Source organism: Rhinopithecus bieti, unplaced genomic scaffold (genome assembly GCF_001698545.2).
Source record: "Rhinopithecus bieti isolate Rb0 unplaced genomic scaffold, ASM169854v2 scaffold_21022, whole genome shotgun sequence".
In the NCBI taxonomy this organism is placed as follows: Eukaryota; Metazoa; Chordata; class Mammalia; order Primates; family Cercopithecidae; genus Rhinopithecus; species Rhinopithecus bieti.
Genome location: NW_016810401.1, coordinates 864,815 through 881,884, shown reverse-complemented (window position 1 = coordinate 881,884; position 17,070 = coordinate 864,815). Strand labels below are relative to the sequence as shown.

Here is a 17,070-nt window from a genome sequence, read left to right as displayed (position 1 = left end):
TATTGTTATGTGTGAACTTGATCCTGTCATTACGATGTTAGCTTGTTATTTTGCTCGTTAGTTGATACCGTTTCTTCCTAGCATCGATGTCTTTACATTTTGGCATGTTTTTGCAGTGGCTGGTACCAGTTGTTCCTTTGCATGTTTAGTGCTTCCTTCAGGAGCTCTTGTAGGGCAGGCCTGGTGGTGACAAAGTCTCTAAGCATTTGCTTGTCTGTAAAGGATTTTATTTCTCCTTCACTTATAAAACTTAATTTGGCTGGATATGAAATTCTGGGTTGAAAATTCTTTTATTTAAGAATGTTGAATATTGGCCCCCACTCTCTTCTGGCTTGTAGAGTTTCTGCTGGTGATCTGCTGTTAGTCTGATGGGCTTCCCTTTGTGGGTAACCCGACCTTTCTCTGTGGCTGCCCTTAACATTTTTTCCTTCATTTCAACTTTGGTCTGTCTGAGAATTATGTGTCTTGGAGTTGCTCTTCTTGAGGAGTATCTTTGTGGCGTTCTCTGTGTTTCCTGAATTTGAATGTTGGCCTGCCTTACTAGGTTGGGGAAGTTCTCCTGAATGATATCCTGCAGAGTGTTTTCCAACTTGGTTCCATTCTCCCCGTCACTTTCAGGTACACCAATCAGACATAGATTTGGTCTTTTCACATAGTCCCATATTTCTTGGAGGCTTTCTTCATTTCTTTTTACCTTTTTTCTCTAAAATTCTCTTCTCACCTCATTTCATTCATTTGATCTTCAGTTACTGATACCCTTTCTTCCAGTTGATCGAATCAGTTACTGAAGCTTGTGCATTTGTCACATAGTTCTTGTGCCATGGTTTTCAGCTCTAGCAGGTCATTTAAGGATTTCTCTACATTGGTTATTCTACTTAGCCATTTGTCAAATCTTTTTTCAAGGTTTTTAGCTTCTTTGCAATGGGTTCGAACTTCCTCCTTTAGCTCTGAGAAGTTTGATCGTCTGAAGCCTTCTTCTCTCGTCAAAGTCATTCTCCATCCAGCTTTGTTCCATTGCTGGTGAGGAGCTGTGTTCCTTTGGAGGGGGAGAGGCGCTCTGATTGTTAGAATTTTCAGCTTTTCTGCTCTGTTTTTTCCCCATCTTTGTGGTTTTATCTACCTTTGGTCTTTGATGATGGTGACATACAGATGGGGTTTTGGTGTGGATGTCCTTTCTGTTTATTAGTTTTCCTTCTAACAGTCAGGACCCTCAGCTGCAGGTCTGTTGGAGTTTGCTGGAGGTCCACTCCAGGCCCTGTTTGCCTGGGTATCAGCAGCGGAGGCTGCAGGAGAGTGAATATTGTTGAACAGCAAATGTTGCTGCGTGATCGTTCCTCTGGAAGCTTCATCTCAGAGGGGTAACTGGCCGTGTGAAGTGTGAGGTATCAGTCTGCCCCTAGTTGGGGCTGTCTCCCAGTTAGGCTACTCAGGGGTCAGCGGCCCGCTTGAGCAGACAGTGTGTCTGTTCTCAGATCTCATAGTCTGTGCTGGGAGAACCACTACTCTCTTTAAAGCTGTTAGATAGGGACAGTTAAATTGCAGAGGTTTCTGCTGCCTTTTGTTTGGCTATGCCCTGTCCCCAGAAGTGGAGTCTACAGAGGCAGGCAGGCCTCCTTGAGCTGCGGTGGGCTCCACCCAGTTTGAACTTCCCGGCCGCTTTGTTTACCTACTCAAGCCTCAGCAGTGGTGGGCACCCCTCCCCAGCCTCGCTGCTGCCTTGCAGTTAGATCTCAGACTGCTGTGCTAGCAATGAGGGAGGCTCCGTGGGCATGGGACCCTCTAAGCCAGGTGTGAGATATAATCATCGGGTGTGCTGTTTGCTAAGACCCTTGGTAAAGCACAGTATTAAGGTGGGAGTGACCTGATTTTCCAGGTGCTATGTGTCACAGTTTCCCTTGGCCAGGAAAGGGAATTCCTTTCCCCCTTGCACTTCCCAGGTGAGGCAATGCCTCACCCTGCTTTGGCTCTCACTCAGTGGGCTGCACCCACTGTGTGACATGCCCCAGTGAGATGAACCCTGTACCTCAGTTGGAAATGCAGAAATCACCTGTCTTCTGTGTCGCTCGTGCTGGGAGCTGGAGGCTGGAGTTGTTCCTATTCGGCCATTTTGGATCCGCCCCCTACACTTTCACTTCTTACACTAAAGTCTTTTTTTTTGGATATATAATAGTTGTACATATTTATGGGATACACGTGATATTTGGATACATGCATACAACATATAACAATCATATCAAAGTAATTGGGATATGTATCACCTTGAATATTATTTCTTAATATTTGATTAATTATATTATATATAATTATACTATATTCTTAAAATATATAAACGTATTATAGTCTTTAAAATGTAATTGATTAAAATCAATTATATAATTTGTTATTTTGAAACATGCAATGTTATTGTTAACCACAGGAACACTATTGTGTTACTAAAGACTAGATCTTATCTTTTCTATCTAAAAGTAGTTTTGTACCTATTAACCAATCTCTCTTTATCCTCCTTCCCCCCTCCCCTTCCACCCTCTCTATCTCTATGAGATCCATTTGCTTATATCTCATATATGAGCGAGAATATACCATTTTTTCTTTCTGTGCCTGGCCTATTTTACTTAACATAATATCCTCCAGTTCCATCCATGTTGCTGCAAATGACAGGATTTTATTCTTTTGATGGCTGGATAATATTTCATTGGATGGCATTTTCTTTGTTCATTAATCCACTGATGGACAGCTAGATTAACTCTGTATCTTGGCTGTTGTGAACACTGCTGCAATAAACATGGAAATACAGATCTCTCTTCAATATACTGCTTTCCTTTCTTTTGGTTATATACCCAGGAATGGGATTGCTGGATCATATGGTAGTTCTATTTTTAGCTTGTTGAGTAACCTCCATACTGTTTTCCATAGTGGCTGTACTAATTTACATTCCCATCTGCAGTGTATGAACATTCCAGTTGGTTACTTTCAGTACTATGTTAAATAACAGTGGTAACAGTGGGCATCCTTGTGTGTTCCAGATTTTAGAGAAAAGGCTTTCAGTTTTTCCCCATTCACTATGATACTAGCTGTGGGTCTGTCATATATGGCTTTTATTATGTTGAGATATATTCTTTCTATACCCAGGTTTTTGAAAGTTTTTATCATGAAGTTTTAAAATTTCATCATGAGGGGATATTGAATTTTATCAAACACTTTTTCGGCATCAATTGAAATGATCATATAGTTTTAATACTTCATTTTGTTGATATGAGGTATCACATTGATTGGTTTGCATATGTTGAACCATCCTTGTATTCCAGGGATAAATCCCACTTGATCATGATGAATAATTTTTTTAATGTATTGTTAAATTCGAGTTGCTAGCATTTTATTGAAGATTTTTGCATCAATATTCATTAGTGATACTAGTCTGTAGTTTTCTCTTTTTTTGATGTGTCCTTGTCTGGTTTTGATATTGCTGAATTTGGTTTGCTAGTATTTTGTTGAGGATTTTTGCATTAATATTCATCAGTGATATTGGCCTGTAGTTTTATATATATATATATGTGTGTGTGTGTGTGTGTCTCTGTCTGGTTTTGGTATCAGGGCAATACTGGCCTTATACAATGAGTTTTGAAGTATTCATTCCTCCTCTATTTTTGGGGATAGTTTGAGTAAGATTGGTATTAGTTCTTTTCTTTAAATGCTTGGTAGAATCATCATTAAACCCATTGGATCCCAGACTTTTTTTTTTTTTTTTTTAAATAGGAGATTTTTTACTATGGCTTCAATCTTATTATTGTTATTGATCTGTTCAGGTTTTGGATTTCTTAATTGTTCAATCTTCATAGGTTGTATGTGTCTAGGAGTTTGTCCATGTCTTCTAGATTTTCCAATTAATTAGCTTATAGTCATAGTTGCCACTAATGATCCTTCGAATTTATGCAGTATCAATTTTCATGTCTTTCTTTTCATCTCTGACTTTATTTGGATTCCCCCTCTTTTTCAGTCTAGCTTACTAAACTAAAGGCTTGTTAATTTTGTTTAATTTTCATAAAACCAACTGTTTGATTCATTGATCTTTTGTATTGTTTTCTTTATTTCAATTTTATTTATTTCTGCTCTGATTTTTATTATTTTGTTTCATCTTCTAATTTTGGCTTTGATTTACTCTTGTTTTCGCTCTAGTTCTTTAAGATGCATGATTAGGTTGCTTATTTGAAGTCTTTCTACCTTTTTGATGGACATGTTTATTGATCCTGAATGGCTTTTGGGTAAATAATTAAATTAAGGCAGAAATCAAGAAGTTCTTTGAAACTAATGAGAACAAAGATACAATATGCCAGAATCTCTGGGACAGAGCTAAAGCAGTATTAAGAAGGAAATTCATAGCACTAAATTCCCATATCAAAAACTTAGACAGATCTCAAGTTAACAACCTAGTATCACAACTAAAAGAACTAGAGAACCAAAAGCAAATAAACTCCAAAGACAGCAGAATACAAGAAATTACCAGTCAGAGCTGAACTGAAAAAAAATAGAGATATGAAAAAACATCCAAAACAAATCAAGAAATTCAGGGGTTGGCGTTTTGAAAAAATTAATAAAATAGACCACTAGTTAGACAAATAAAGAAGAAAAGAGAGAGGATTCAAACACACACAATCAGAAATGACAAGGGGGATATTACCACTAACTCCACAGAAATACAAACAATGATCAGAGAATATTATGAACACCCCTATGCACATAAACTAGAAAATCTGGAAGAAATGGATAAATTCCTGAACACCCACACCATCCCAAGACAACCAGGAAACAATTGATTCCCTAAACAGACCAATAATGAGCTCTGAAATTAAGGTAGTAATAAATAGCCTTCCAACCAACAACAACAACAACAACAACAACAAAAGCCCAGCACCAGAGGGATTCACTGCTGAGTTATACCAGATGTGCAAAGAAAAGCTGGTACTATTTACATTGAAACTATTACCAAAAAAATTGAGAAGAAGGAACTCCTTCCTAACTCATTCTATGAAGTTAGCATCATCCTGATACCAAAAACTGACAGAGATACAACAAAAAGAGAAAACTTCAAGCCAATATCCTTTATGAACATTGATGCCAAAGTCCTCAACAAGATACTGGCAAACTGAATCCAGCAGCACATCAAAAAGCTTATCCACCACGGTCAAGTAGGCCTCATCCTTGTGATGCAAGATCGCTTCAACATATGCAATCAATAAATGTGATTCATCACATACACAGAATTAAAGACAAGAAACACATGATTATATCAATAGGCGCAGAAAAGACTTTCAATAAAATTCAACATCAATTCATGTTAAAAACTGTCAATAAACTAGTTATTGAAGGAACATACCTCAAAATAATAAGAGCCATCTATGACAAACTCACAGCCAACATCATACTGACTATGCAAAAGCTGGAAGCATTCTCCTTGAAAGCCAGCACAAGACAAGGATGCCCTCTCTCACACTCCTATTCAACATAGTATTGGAAGTTCTGGCCAGGCCAGTCAGGCAAGAGAAAGAAATAAAGGGCATCCAAACAGGAAGAGAGGAAGTCAAACTATCCCTCTTTGCAGATGACATAATCCTATATCTGGAAAACCCCATAGTCTCAGCCCAAAAGCTTCTTATGCTCATAAATATCTTCAGCAAAGTCTCAGGATACAAAATGTGCAAACATCACTAACATTCTTATACACCAGCAACAGTCAAGCAGAGAGCAAAATCAGGAACACAGTTGCCATTCAGAATTGCCACAAAAAGAATATAATACCTAGGAATACAGCTAACCAGGGAGGTGAAAGATCTCTACAAGGAGAACTACAAACCACTGCTTAAAGAAATCAGAGATGAAAGAAACAAATTGAAAAACATTCCATGCTCATGCATAGAATCAATATCATTAAAATGGCCATAGTGCCTGATATGGTTTGGCTCTGTGTCCCCACCCAAATCTCACCTTGGATTGTAATAAGGTGATATTTGATATATCACCTATCAATAAGGTGATATGTGGGACCAGTTATCTCCACCTGGTCCCACGTGTCAAGGGTGGGACCAGGTGGAGATAACTGAATCATGGGGGCAGTTTCCACCATGCCGTTCTGATAATGAGTGAATCTCTTGAGATCTGATGGTTTTATAAGAAGCTTCCCCCTTTGCTCTGCTCTCATTTTCTCCTGCCACCCTGTGAAGAACGACGTATTTGCTTCCCCTTCCACCATGGTTGTAAGTTTCCTGAGGCCTCCCCAGCCATGCAGAACTGTGAGTCAATTAAACCTCTTTTCTTTATAACTTACCCACTCTTGGGCAGTTCCTTATAGCAGTGTCAGAATGAACTAAAACAATGTCCAAAGCAATTTATAGATTAAATGCTATTTCTGTTGAACTACCATTGACATTCTTCACAGAACTAGAAAAAGACTATTTTGAAATTCATATGGAACCAAAAAGGAGTCTGAATAGCCAAAGCAATCCTAAGTAAAAAGAATGAAGCTGCAGGTATCACGCTATCTGGCTTTAAACTATACTACAGGGATACAGTAACCAAAACAGTGTGGTACTGGTACAAGAACAGACACATAGACTGACGAAACAGAATAGAGAACCCAAAAATAAGACCACACACCTACAACTATCTGATCTTTGACAAACCTGATAAAAACAGGCAATGGAGAAAGGATTCCCTCTTCAATAAAAGGTGCTGTGGCCATGTGTGGTGGCTCAGGCCTCTAATTCCAGCATTTTGGGAGACTGAGGTGGGTGGATCACTTGAGGTCAAGAATTCGAGACCAGCCTGGCCAATATATATGGTGAAACCTTGTCTCTACAAAAGATACAAAAATTAGCCAGGTATGGTGGCGGGTGCCTGTAATCCCAGCTACTTGGGAGGCTGAGGCAAAAGAATCACTTGAACCCAGGAGGCGGATGTTGCAGTGAGCCAAGATCGCACTAGTGCACCCCAACCTCGGCAAGAGAGTGAATCTCTGTCTCAAAAAAAAAAGATGGTGTTGGGATAACTGGCTAATCATATGCAGAAGATTGAAACTAGACTCCTTCCTTACACCATTTGCAAAAATTAACACAAGGTGGATTAAAGACTTAAATGCAAAACCCAAAACTATAAAAACCCTGGAAGACAACCTAGGCAATACAATTCAGGACAAGGGCAGGACAAAGATTTCATGATGAAGATGCCAGAAGCAATTACAACAAAAACAAAAATAGACAAATTGAATCTAATTAAAGAGCTTCTGCACAGCAAAATAAACTATCAAGAGAGTAAACAGACAACCCACAGAATGGGAGAAAAATTTTGCAAACTATGCATCCAACAAAGGTCTAATATCCAGCATCTATAAGGAACTTAAATTTACAAGAAGAAAACAACCCCATGCAAAAGCGGACAAAGGACATAAACAGAGACTTCTTAATAGAAGACATACATGCAGCCAAAAGGCATATGAAAAAAACTTGATATCACTGATCATTAGAGAAATGCAAATTAAAACCACAATGAGATACCATCTCACACCAGTCAGAACGGCTATTATTAAAAAGTCAAAAAATAACGGATGCTGACAATGTTGTGGAGAGAAAAGAATGCTGTTGGTGGGAGTGTAAATTAGTTTAGCCATTATGGGGAAGACAATGTGGCGATTCCTCAAAGACCTTAAAGACAGAAATACCATTTGACTCAGCAATGCCATTACTGCGTATATACCCAAGGAATACAAGTCATTCTGTTATAAAGAGACATTCACGTGTATGTTCATTGCAACACTATTCACAATGGCAAAGACACAGAATCAACCTAAATGTTCATCAATGGAAGACTGGATAAAGAAAATGTGATACATATGCACCAAGGAATTCTATGCAGTGAGACTGTCCTTTGCAGGGACATTATCCTTAGCAAACTAAGTCAAGAAGAGAAAACCAAATGACACGTGTTCTCACTTATAAGTAGGAGCTAAATGATGAGAACACATGAACACTTACAGGGGAACAACACACACTGGGTTTTTTGGAAGGTGAAAGGTGGGAGGAGGGAGAGGATCAGGAAAAATAACTAACAGGTACTAGGCTTAATAGCTGGGTGATGAAATAATCTGTACAACAAGCCCCCATGACACAGGTTTATCTACGTAACAAACCTGCACATGAACCCCTGAACTTAAAATAAAAGTTAAACAAAAAAAGAGAGAGAGAATTCAAATGGGATTATTACCTAAGCCTGTGGTCATGGCAGCCTCTGAGCACTAGAGGGCACCCTAAGCCTCAGGATGCTACAATGTTTGCAGACTCAGATACACAGCCTTGGTGGACTTGGGAAAGATAAAAGAGAATTCCCTCTGTTCCCAGATGGATTCTGGGCTGCCTGGAGTTGTGAAAGGTATGATTGAGGCACTCTCATGGCCACCACAGCTGGCACCACACTGAGTCACACCTGAGGCCAATGGCCTCCCAGACCAACACAGTACTTGGGCTCACCCAAAGTCTGAGGACACTACTACCTGGCTACCACTGATGTTTATTTAAAATCCACCGCTACCTGTAGTCAGGATGTGGGGAATTCTGCTAGGGTTGGGTCTGTCCCACCAGAACAGTGGATTCCCTTTTGTCCTGTGGTGGGCCTAGAAATGCTATTCAGAAGGAAAGACTTGGAACTGAGGTCTTCAAGGATCTGTCTGGTGCTTTATTTTACTGTGGCTCAACAGGTACCCGAGTTGCCAAAGTCCTCCATATTCCTCCATCTTCTTCCCCGAAGTGGAAGGAGTCTCTCCACATACTGCACTGTCTGCAGAGTTGACGGAGAGGTGATGCAGGCACTCCCATGGCCACAACAGCTTGTGTCACACTGGGTCATATTCCAAGCCCACTGCCTCCAAGACCAGTACAGCACCAAGGTTTGCCCAAAGACTGCAGTCACTGTGGCCTGACTGCCACTTGAATTTATTAGGGTTCCCAGGCCATTGTAGTCAGCCAGTGGTGAACCTAGCTGGGACTCAGTTTTCTTCCATTGGGATTGAGGATTCCCCTCTGGCCCAGTGCTGGTGTAAGTGGGCACTGATAGAATGCTGCCTGGTGTTGAGGTCCACTGTGAGAGGGTGGCACTGAGCTCCAATGCAAAGTCTCATACTCACTTCATTCTTCTTCCCCTAAGCACACAGACCCTCTCTCCATGCTGTGTTGCCTGCGGCTTGGGGTGGGTAGTGTAGACAATGCAAGACTGTCCTTCCTACCTTCTTCAGTGTCTCTTTCCTTGTTATTATGTTAAAACCAGGTACCATGATCTCTCACCTGTTTGTTCTATTTTGTTTGTGCTTATGGTTGTGCTTTCTTGCTTGGATATTTGTTCAATTTATTGTTAGTCTCTTGTGGTCCTTAGTATTTATGGGACATCAGTTGTAATGTCTCCTTTTTCATACCTGATTTTATTTATTTGAGTGCTCTCTCTTTTCTTCTTAGTCTAGGTCAATGTTTGTCAAATTTGTTTATCTTTTTAAAAACCAGCTCTTAGTTTTTTCAATCTTTTGTTTGCTTTTCTAGTCTGTTTGGTTTACTTCTGCTCCGTCATTTATTCTTTCCTTTTTGTACTTAGCTTTAGGGTTAGTTTGTTTTTCTTTTTCTAGTTCCTTGAGTTATAGCATTAGGTTGCTTATTGGAGATTTTTTTTATGTAGATGTTTAATGCTGTAAACTTCCCTTGTAGAACTACATTTGTTGCATCCTATAAGCTTTGATATGTTATTTCCATTTTCATTTGTCTCTAAATACTTTTTGATTTACCTTTTAATTTCTTCTTTGACCCATTTGTTGTTCAGAAGCATTCGATTAATTTCCATATATTTGTGAATTTTTTCAATGTTTTTGTTACTGGTTTCTATTTAATAGTATTAAGTTTGGAAAAGAGACTTGATGTAATTCTAGTCTTCCTAAATTTGTTTAGACTTGTTTTGTGACCTAACATATGATCAATACTAGAGAATGTTCCATGTGTTCTTAATAAAAATATTTATTCTGCTGCTGATAGAATGCTTTGTATATGTCTATTAAGTGTAGTTTAATCTGATGTTCCTTTATTGATTTTCTGTTTGAATAATTTGACAATTGCTGAAAGTTGAGTATGTAAGTCCCTTACTGTTTACTGCATTAAATTCTATCTCTCCTTTTGGATCTATTAATATTTACTTTATATGTTTAGGTTCTCCTATGTTGGATGTGTGTAGATTTACAATTGTTATGTCCTCTTGATTAATTGACCCCTTTAGCATTATATAATGACCTTCTTTTTTTTTTTCTTTTAAAGTTTCTTTTTCTTTTTTTTTTTTTTTTTTTTTTGTTTTTTTGTTTTTTTGAGACAGAGTCTCGCTCTGTCGCCCAGGCTGGGGTGCAGTGGCAGGATCTCCACTCACTGCAACTTCTGCCTGCTGGGTTCAAGCTATTCTCCTGCCTCAGCCTCCCGAGTAGCTGGGATTACAAATGCCCACCTCTGTACCCAGCTAATTTTTGTATTTTTAGTAGAGATGGACTTTCGCCATGTCGGCCAGGCTGGTCTCAAACTCCTGACCTCAGGTGATCCACCCGCCTCGGCCTCCCAAAGTGCTAGGATTACGGGCGTAAGCCACCGTGCCTGGACCTTTTACAGTTTTTAATTTAAAGTTTATTTTGTCTGATATAAGTATAGCTACCTTTGCTCTGTGTTAGTTTCCATTTGCATGGATTAACTTTTCCCAGCATTTCATTCTCATTCTGTGTGTGTCCTTAATATTAAAGTGAGTCGCTTGTGGTCAGTGTATTGCTGAGTCCTGTTTTTTAATCTATTCAGCCTGTCTTTTGATTAGAGAATTTAATCCATTTACATTCAAAGTAATTATTTATAAGTAAGGTCTTACTACTGCCATTTTGTTAATGATTTGCTGGTTGTTTTGTAGATGTTTTGTTACTTTCTTGCTTGCTGTCTTCATTTGTCATTAGATGATTGTCTCTAGTGGTATGCTTTGATTTCTTACTCTTTTTAAAAATAGAGATGGGGGTCTCTGTTGCCCAGGCTGGAGTGCAGTAGCATTCACAGGTGTGATTATAGTACACTATAGCCTCAAGCTCCTAGACTCAAGTGACCCTCCTGCCTTGGCCTTCCAAGTAACTGGAACTATAGTCATGTACCACTGCATTGGTTCTGATTTGTTACTTTTATTTTGGGGTATCTACTATGGGTTTTTGCTTTGTAATTACCATGAGGCTTATATAAAATACCTAATAGTTATAATAGGCTATTTTTAAGCTGACAACAATGTAACTTTGATTGCATAAAAAATAAGACTTTCACTCTGCTGCGCAATACATTTTATGTTTTGATGTCATAGTTTACATCTTTTATATTGTGTACCTCTTAACAAATTATTGGAGCTATTATTACTCTATTCATTTTGTCTTCCAACTATCATACTAAAGATATAAAAAAATTTACATAGTAAAGATATAAAAGATATAAAAATTTCATCATTGTTACAGTATTAGAGTATTCTGAATTTGACTACCGACTTACTTTTATTAGTAAGTCTTACACTTTCATGTCTTGATGTTGCTAATCAGCTACCTTTTTTTTTCAGCTTGAAGAACTTCTGTTAGTATTTTTTTTAAGACAAGCATAGTGTTGATTAACTCCCTTAGCTTTTCATTTTCTGGAAACGTCTACCTCTTTTTCATTTTTAAAAGACAGATTTTCTGGGTAAAATATTCTTGTTTGTTTTTTTCCTTTGGCACTTTGAATATATCATCTCACACAGTTCTGGCTTGTACATTTTCTTCTGAGAAGTCCACTGCTCTTCTTTTTGGATCTCCCTTGCATTTGATATGTGTCTTTTCTCTTGCTGCCTTTAGGATTCTCTCTTTGTCTTTGACTTTTGACAGTGTGATTATAATTATATGTCTTGGAGTCTTGTTTGCATTAAATCTGATTGGAGACCTTTGTCTTCCCTATACCTCGATATTTATTTTCTAAAGTATGTTTTCTGGCCTTTTGTCTCTTTCTTCTCCTTTTTTAAATCATATAATTTGAATATTTACTCATTTGATGCTGTTTCATAAATTTTTGTCCTTTCTTTTTATTTCTTTTTCTCCTCTGACTGGTTTTGAGTTCACATATATTATACTTTCTTCTGCTTGATCAGTTCTGTGGTAGAGGCTCTCTATTGCATTTTTATTTCTTCATTGTATTTATTAGGTCCAGAATTTTTATTAATTTTTTTCTTTTTTAGAATTTTAACCTTTCTGTTAGTTTTTAAATTTGTTTTGGTAATTGTTTTCTGAATTATATTGAATTGCTTCTCTGTATTATCTTGTTCACCAAGCTTCTTTAAAACAATTATTTAGAATTCATTGTTAGACAGTTCATATATTCATTTCTTTAGAGTTGGTGTCTTAGTCTGTTTTGTGTTGCTATAAAGACATACCTGAGACTGAGTAATTTATAAAGAAAAACATTTGTTTGGCTCACAATTCTCATGTCTGGAGAATCCAAGAGTGAGCATCTTATAAGAGCCTCAGGTTGCTTTTACTCATGGCAGAAAGAGAAGGGGTGCCAATGTGTGCCAAGAAAACTTAGCAGGAGGGAAAGCAAGAGATAGGGTCGAGGCGTCAGTTTCTTTTTAACAACTAGCTCTCACAGGAACTTATAGAGTAAGAACTTACTTAACCTTTACCCCAGGTAGCGCATTCATCTATTCAAGAGGGATCTGCTGCCATGACCCAAACACTTCCTATTAGGTTGCACCCCTAACACTGGGGATCAAATGCCAACATGAGACTTGGTGGAGACAAACAACCATATCCAAACTGTATCAATTTTTTACTGGTGCTTTATGTTGTTTCTTGGCGATGCCATGTTTGCCTGATCCTCGTGGCTGTGTTCTTGATCCTCGTGGCTATGTTGGTGTCTGTGCATTTAAAGAGGTAGGGACTTATTGCAGTCTTTGGAGACTTGCTTCGTATGGGAAAGCCCTCTATCACTCAGCCCATCCAGAAGTTATGGACAGGTCATTTGGCATGGTTCGCAGAAAAGCATGCTACTGAAGTCCTCATGCAGGTAGGCCTGGGGCCTTGGCCAGAAGGTGGGTGAGCTTGGTGTCAAGATCCATGGGTTGGGCCTGGAGCCTGGATCTACTTGAGTTTACCTTCTGATTGGGTCCGTGGGAGTAAGCATAGATCCTGGAGCCACAGGCATTGGCTTGATGCTAGATGGGCCTCAATCCTGTAACTGCAGGTGTCAGTCTGGAGACTTGGTTCATGGATGCTAGCTTGATGTCTAGGGTTGCAGGAAAAGGCTGGGAGTCTGAGTCTTTGGGGAATGGCCTGGCCCTGGGGTGTATCTGAAGCCCAGGACTGCTGGGGCCAGCCTGGTACTAAGGCAGTCTGCAGCTTGAGGCCATTGGAGTAGGTCTGGTGGTATGGCAGGACCCAAGAAACTGAGTCCAACAAGCATGGTTGGAGCCTAGGGCTGTAGGATCTGGCCTGACACCAGCGTGGGCCTGGAACCCAGTCTATGGCTGCGACCCTGGAGTCTGGGGCCTTGGGCCTGCCCAGTGTTGGGTTTTGCTAGGGCAGGCTTAGTGTTGAAGTTCTAGGCAAAGTCTGATGCTTACTTCCCTTTCCAGGGAGGGTATCTGTCTCCACATCATGCTTTCTGGATTTGGGGCAGAGGTGATGTTGATCATGTAAAACTGTCCTTCCTCTCCAGTGCATCTTTTCTTATTGCTGTGCTACACATATGTTCTATAGTCTGTCACCCGGTTTTCTTAGCTTTTGTGAGGGTATTTTTGTGCATGAATAGTGTTCAAATGTTTCTGTAGGGAGCGAGTGTTGGAAAACTCTATTGTGCCATCTTGCCGAGATCCAGGTGAAGGGTGAAAATTGATTTTTAATCCTTTCTTAGTATCCAGGTATTACAAACACCCCTTTCTGACATTTAAGTCTCCAAAGCAACCCTCTTGTGGAAACATGCCATTTGGCACACTTTCTGTATTTTTGCACTTCTTGTCAATTTCAAATATATATTTGACATAAATTAACTAAATTATTTAGTCATTTATTCAACAAAACTTTTTGAGCACCTACTATGTGTCAGGTATTATGTATTAAATACCCAATTATATTCCATATACTATGCATCCAATCATATGCCAGGTACTATATATATGTGTGTGTGTAAATATGAACATATGTATATATCTTTTTAGAGTATATATACTGAGGAACTCTGTGTATATGCTAATTAACATAAATCTTTATGTACATGTTTCAAAGTAATATTTAATATAGAGTCTTTACTTATATTTTAGATTTATTTTTATCAAAATTATGTATCAGACACTAATTGTTAAAATATTTCCTGTTAATACATTCCTGGATGGTTAAAAATCATTGTTGTGGTGCTTTCAGACTTTCCATCATTGTTTGACAGAATATTAGTAGTAATGTTCTCTCCCCTTCTTTTATTGCTCAGTATTTCCTCTTCATGGTGAAATCTCCACTCCATATAATAAGAGTTAACATTTACATGTTGCTCACTATGTGCTAGGGACTGTCTCAATGCTTTATATGAATTAAAAACTTAATACTCGCAATAACTTTATGAGGTACATACTTTTTTATACCCATTTTAGATTTGGGAAAGCTAAAATACAGAGGTTAAATGACTTGCTTAAAAGCTTGCAGCTAGTAATGACAGAGCTGAAATTTGAACCCAGGTGCTCTGGATCAAGTGGCCACATTCCTCACCATCATGTTATATTGCTTTTCAAAACAAAATACAGTTTATATGGAGTCAAAACATTTCCAATTTTCATTGTCTTATACCCACTTAAGCGTAAATTTGTGAAACTGTTACTCTTTGTAGGTAACCTGTTTACTTTGATGAAACAAAGGCAAACCTAGAATAAGGGCCACCTCCATACAGATAAAAACAAATTTATATTAGCAAAATTGTCCTCTCAAGGTTTGCTTTTGTCTCTGTCTAGTCTCAATTTTTTCTTATCTTTAATGTCTATATCACTTGGCCACTTCAATCACCTAGTTAAACAAATCATGTTCTTTGGAAAATGATGTACTTTAGAAATAAAAATGTTTATCTTTGCCACCTTAATAATTATTAGATTACTTTTTTTAATGACTCCTTTACAGAACTATCTCCTTCTGTTGTCCACCCAATACAATTCATTCATTATTAATAATCTCTCTCTCTCTCTATTGTATGTTATAATATAACAGTCCTAACACTTCTTGTTTAATTGGCTCCTAAGTAAGTTTGTGCATTTGTTGTCATTATAAATGTGTCTTTTTTCTTCCAATTTTTGACTGGATTATTGCTAATATAATACAGATTTCTGTTTCTCTTGAAAATCAGGAGGTCTGAAAACATTGGGCCATCACTTCAACATGACAACGGTGACTTGGAGGTGAGTAGCCTCTTCTTCCTTCCAACAGGACATGCACCTGCCATTGTACCACATTCCGATCTCAACTCACTTCATGCATTTACACTAGTTGCCTTGTCACTATGGGCAAATGCATTTATTTAGGATTGGGTGAGTCATAGATACAGATGTTGGCATTAATTTGATGAAACAGTATCATGTCTTCTGCTTGGTGCTGCTGTTGACTCTGTGATCTCACCAGCTCAATCTGTAAACATAAGCCCTCCTTCTTGGCCTGTGGGGATTTCTGGGTTCTTCTAGAACTACAGTCTATTTTCTGTAACCTGCCACTGTCCTTTCAGACCAAAAACAAATGCTGTGTCCTCCTACCTAGTCATATCCTCCAATGTCTTGCCCTTCCTGCCTAGCATGATCTCATGGTTATCTGACAAATAGGTAGCCCTAGAGTGGTTGTAAATAATTTTTTGTCACCTAAAATCTTGTTTGCATATGTGTTCTAGTTTTCTCTAAAGGTTTTCTAGTTAGAAAGAAAATTTTAAAGCCAAAATTTTAAAAAATATTTCTGGCCCTAGCATTCCTCACTTCTTCCTTACCATATTGTTGCTTACCCCGAATTTCTGCTATAGTATCTATAAGAAGACCACATAATCTGTAGGGAAGGAAAAAGGAATTTGTCCCTCACCACTGCAATTTATTATTTTGGAATCACAGTGGACTATAAAACTCCTAATAAATATATCTAAAGAAAGACTATATTATAATTTAAGAAACTTATATTATATACATATATGTATAAATCTATAGCTGTGATTTATAATAACATCATAAATTATACAAATAGGTTATGTTTGCATTTGAAAATGTAGAGTAGCTTGCTCATTTTCCTTCTTTCAGCATATTTCCTCAAATGTTTTATAAACATACTTTTAAAAGATACACTTCTCACTTCTCTTTTAAATAAACTGTTTATATCAGAATAATTTAGATTTACAGAAAAGTTGCAAAGATAATAAAGAGAGTTTCCATTTACTGCTCATCCATTTTCAATTTCCCCTAATCTAATAATTATCATCTAATATCATCATGGAACATTTGTCAAAACTTTGAAACCAGCACTGGTACATTACTGTCGTGGACTGAATTGTGTCCCCACAGAAGATATGTTCAGGTCCTAATCCCTTGTATCTATGAATGTGGCCTCAATTGGAAATAGGGTCTTTGCAAATGTAATCAGTTAAAATGAGGCTATACTGGATTAGAGTAAGCCCTAATCCGATGATGTGCCCTTCCAAAAGGAGGAAAATGTGGACTTAGAAACCCACGGGAAGGATGCTGTGTGGTGGTGGAGGCAGAGGCTGGAGTGATGAATCTTCAAACCAAGGAATGCTTATGATTGCCAGCAACAAGGAAAAGCCAGGAAGAGGCAAGGAAGGCTCCTTCCTTAGAGCTTTTGTAGGGACATGGCCTGCTGACACCCTGATTTCATTCTTGTCATTTCCAGAACTGTAAAAAATATATATTACTATTGTTTTAAGCCACCCAGTTAGTGGTACTGTGCTATGGTAGCCCTGGAAAACAAATCCAATTACTATTTTTTTTTTTTTTTTTTTTTTT

General features: G+C 38.2%; 1 protein-coding gene across 1 annotated transcript in view; it reads left to right on the top strand.

Annotated features, from left to right (window-relative positions):
* The first annotated feature begins 15,419 nt into the window (after window positions 1-15,419).
* The window catches only part of CD163L1 (CD163 molecule like 1), a 94,892-nt gene continuing 93,241 nt past the window's right edge, over window positions 15,420-17,070 (top strand). The window contains exon 1 of the mRNA XM_017891841.1: window positions 15,420-15,477. The gene's annotated coding sequence lies outside the window, so the exon portion shown is untranslated. The remainder of the gene's footprint in view (window positions 15,478-17,070) is intronic.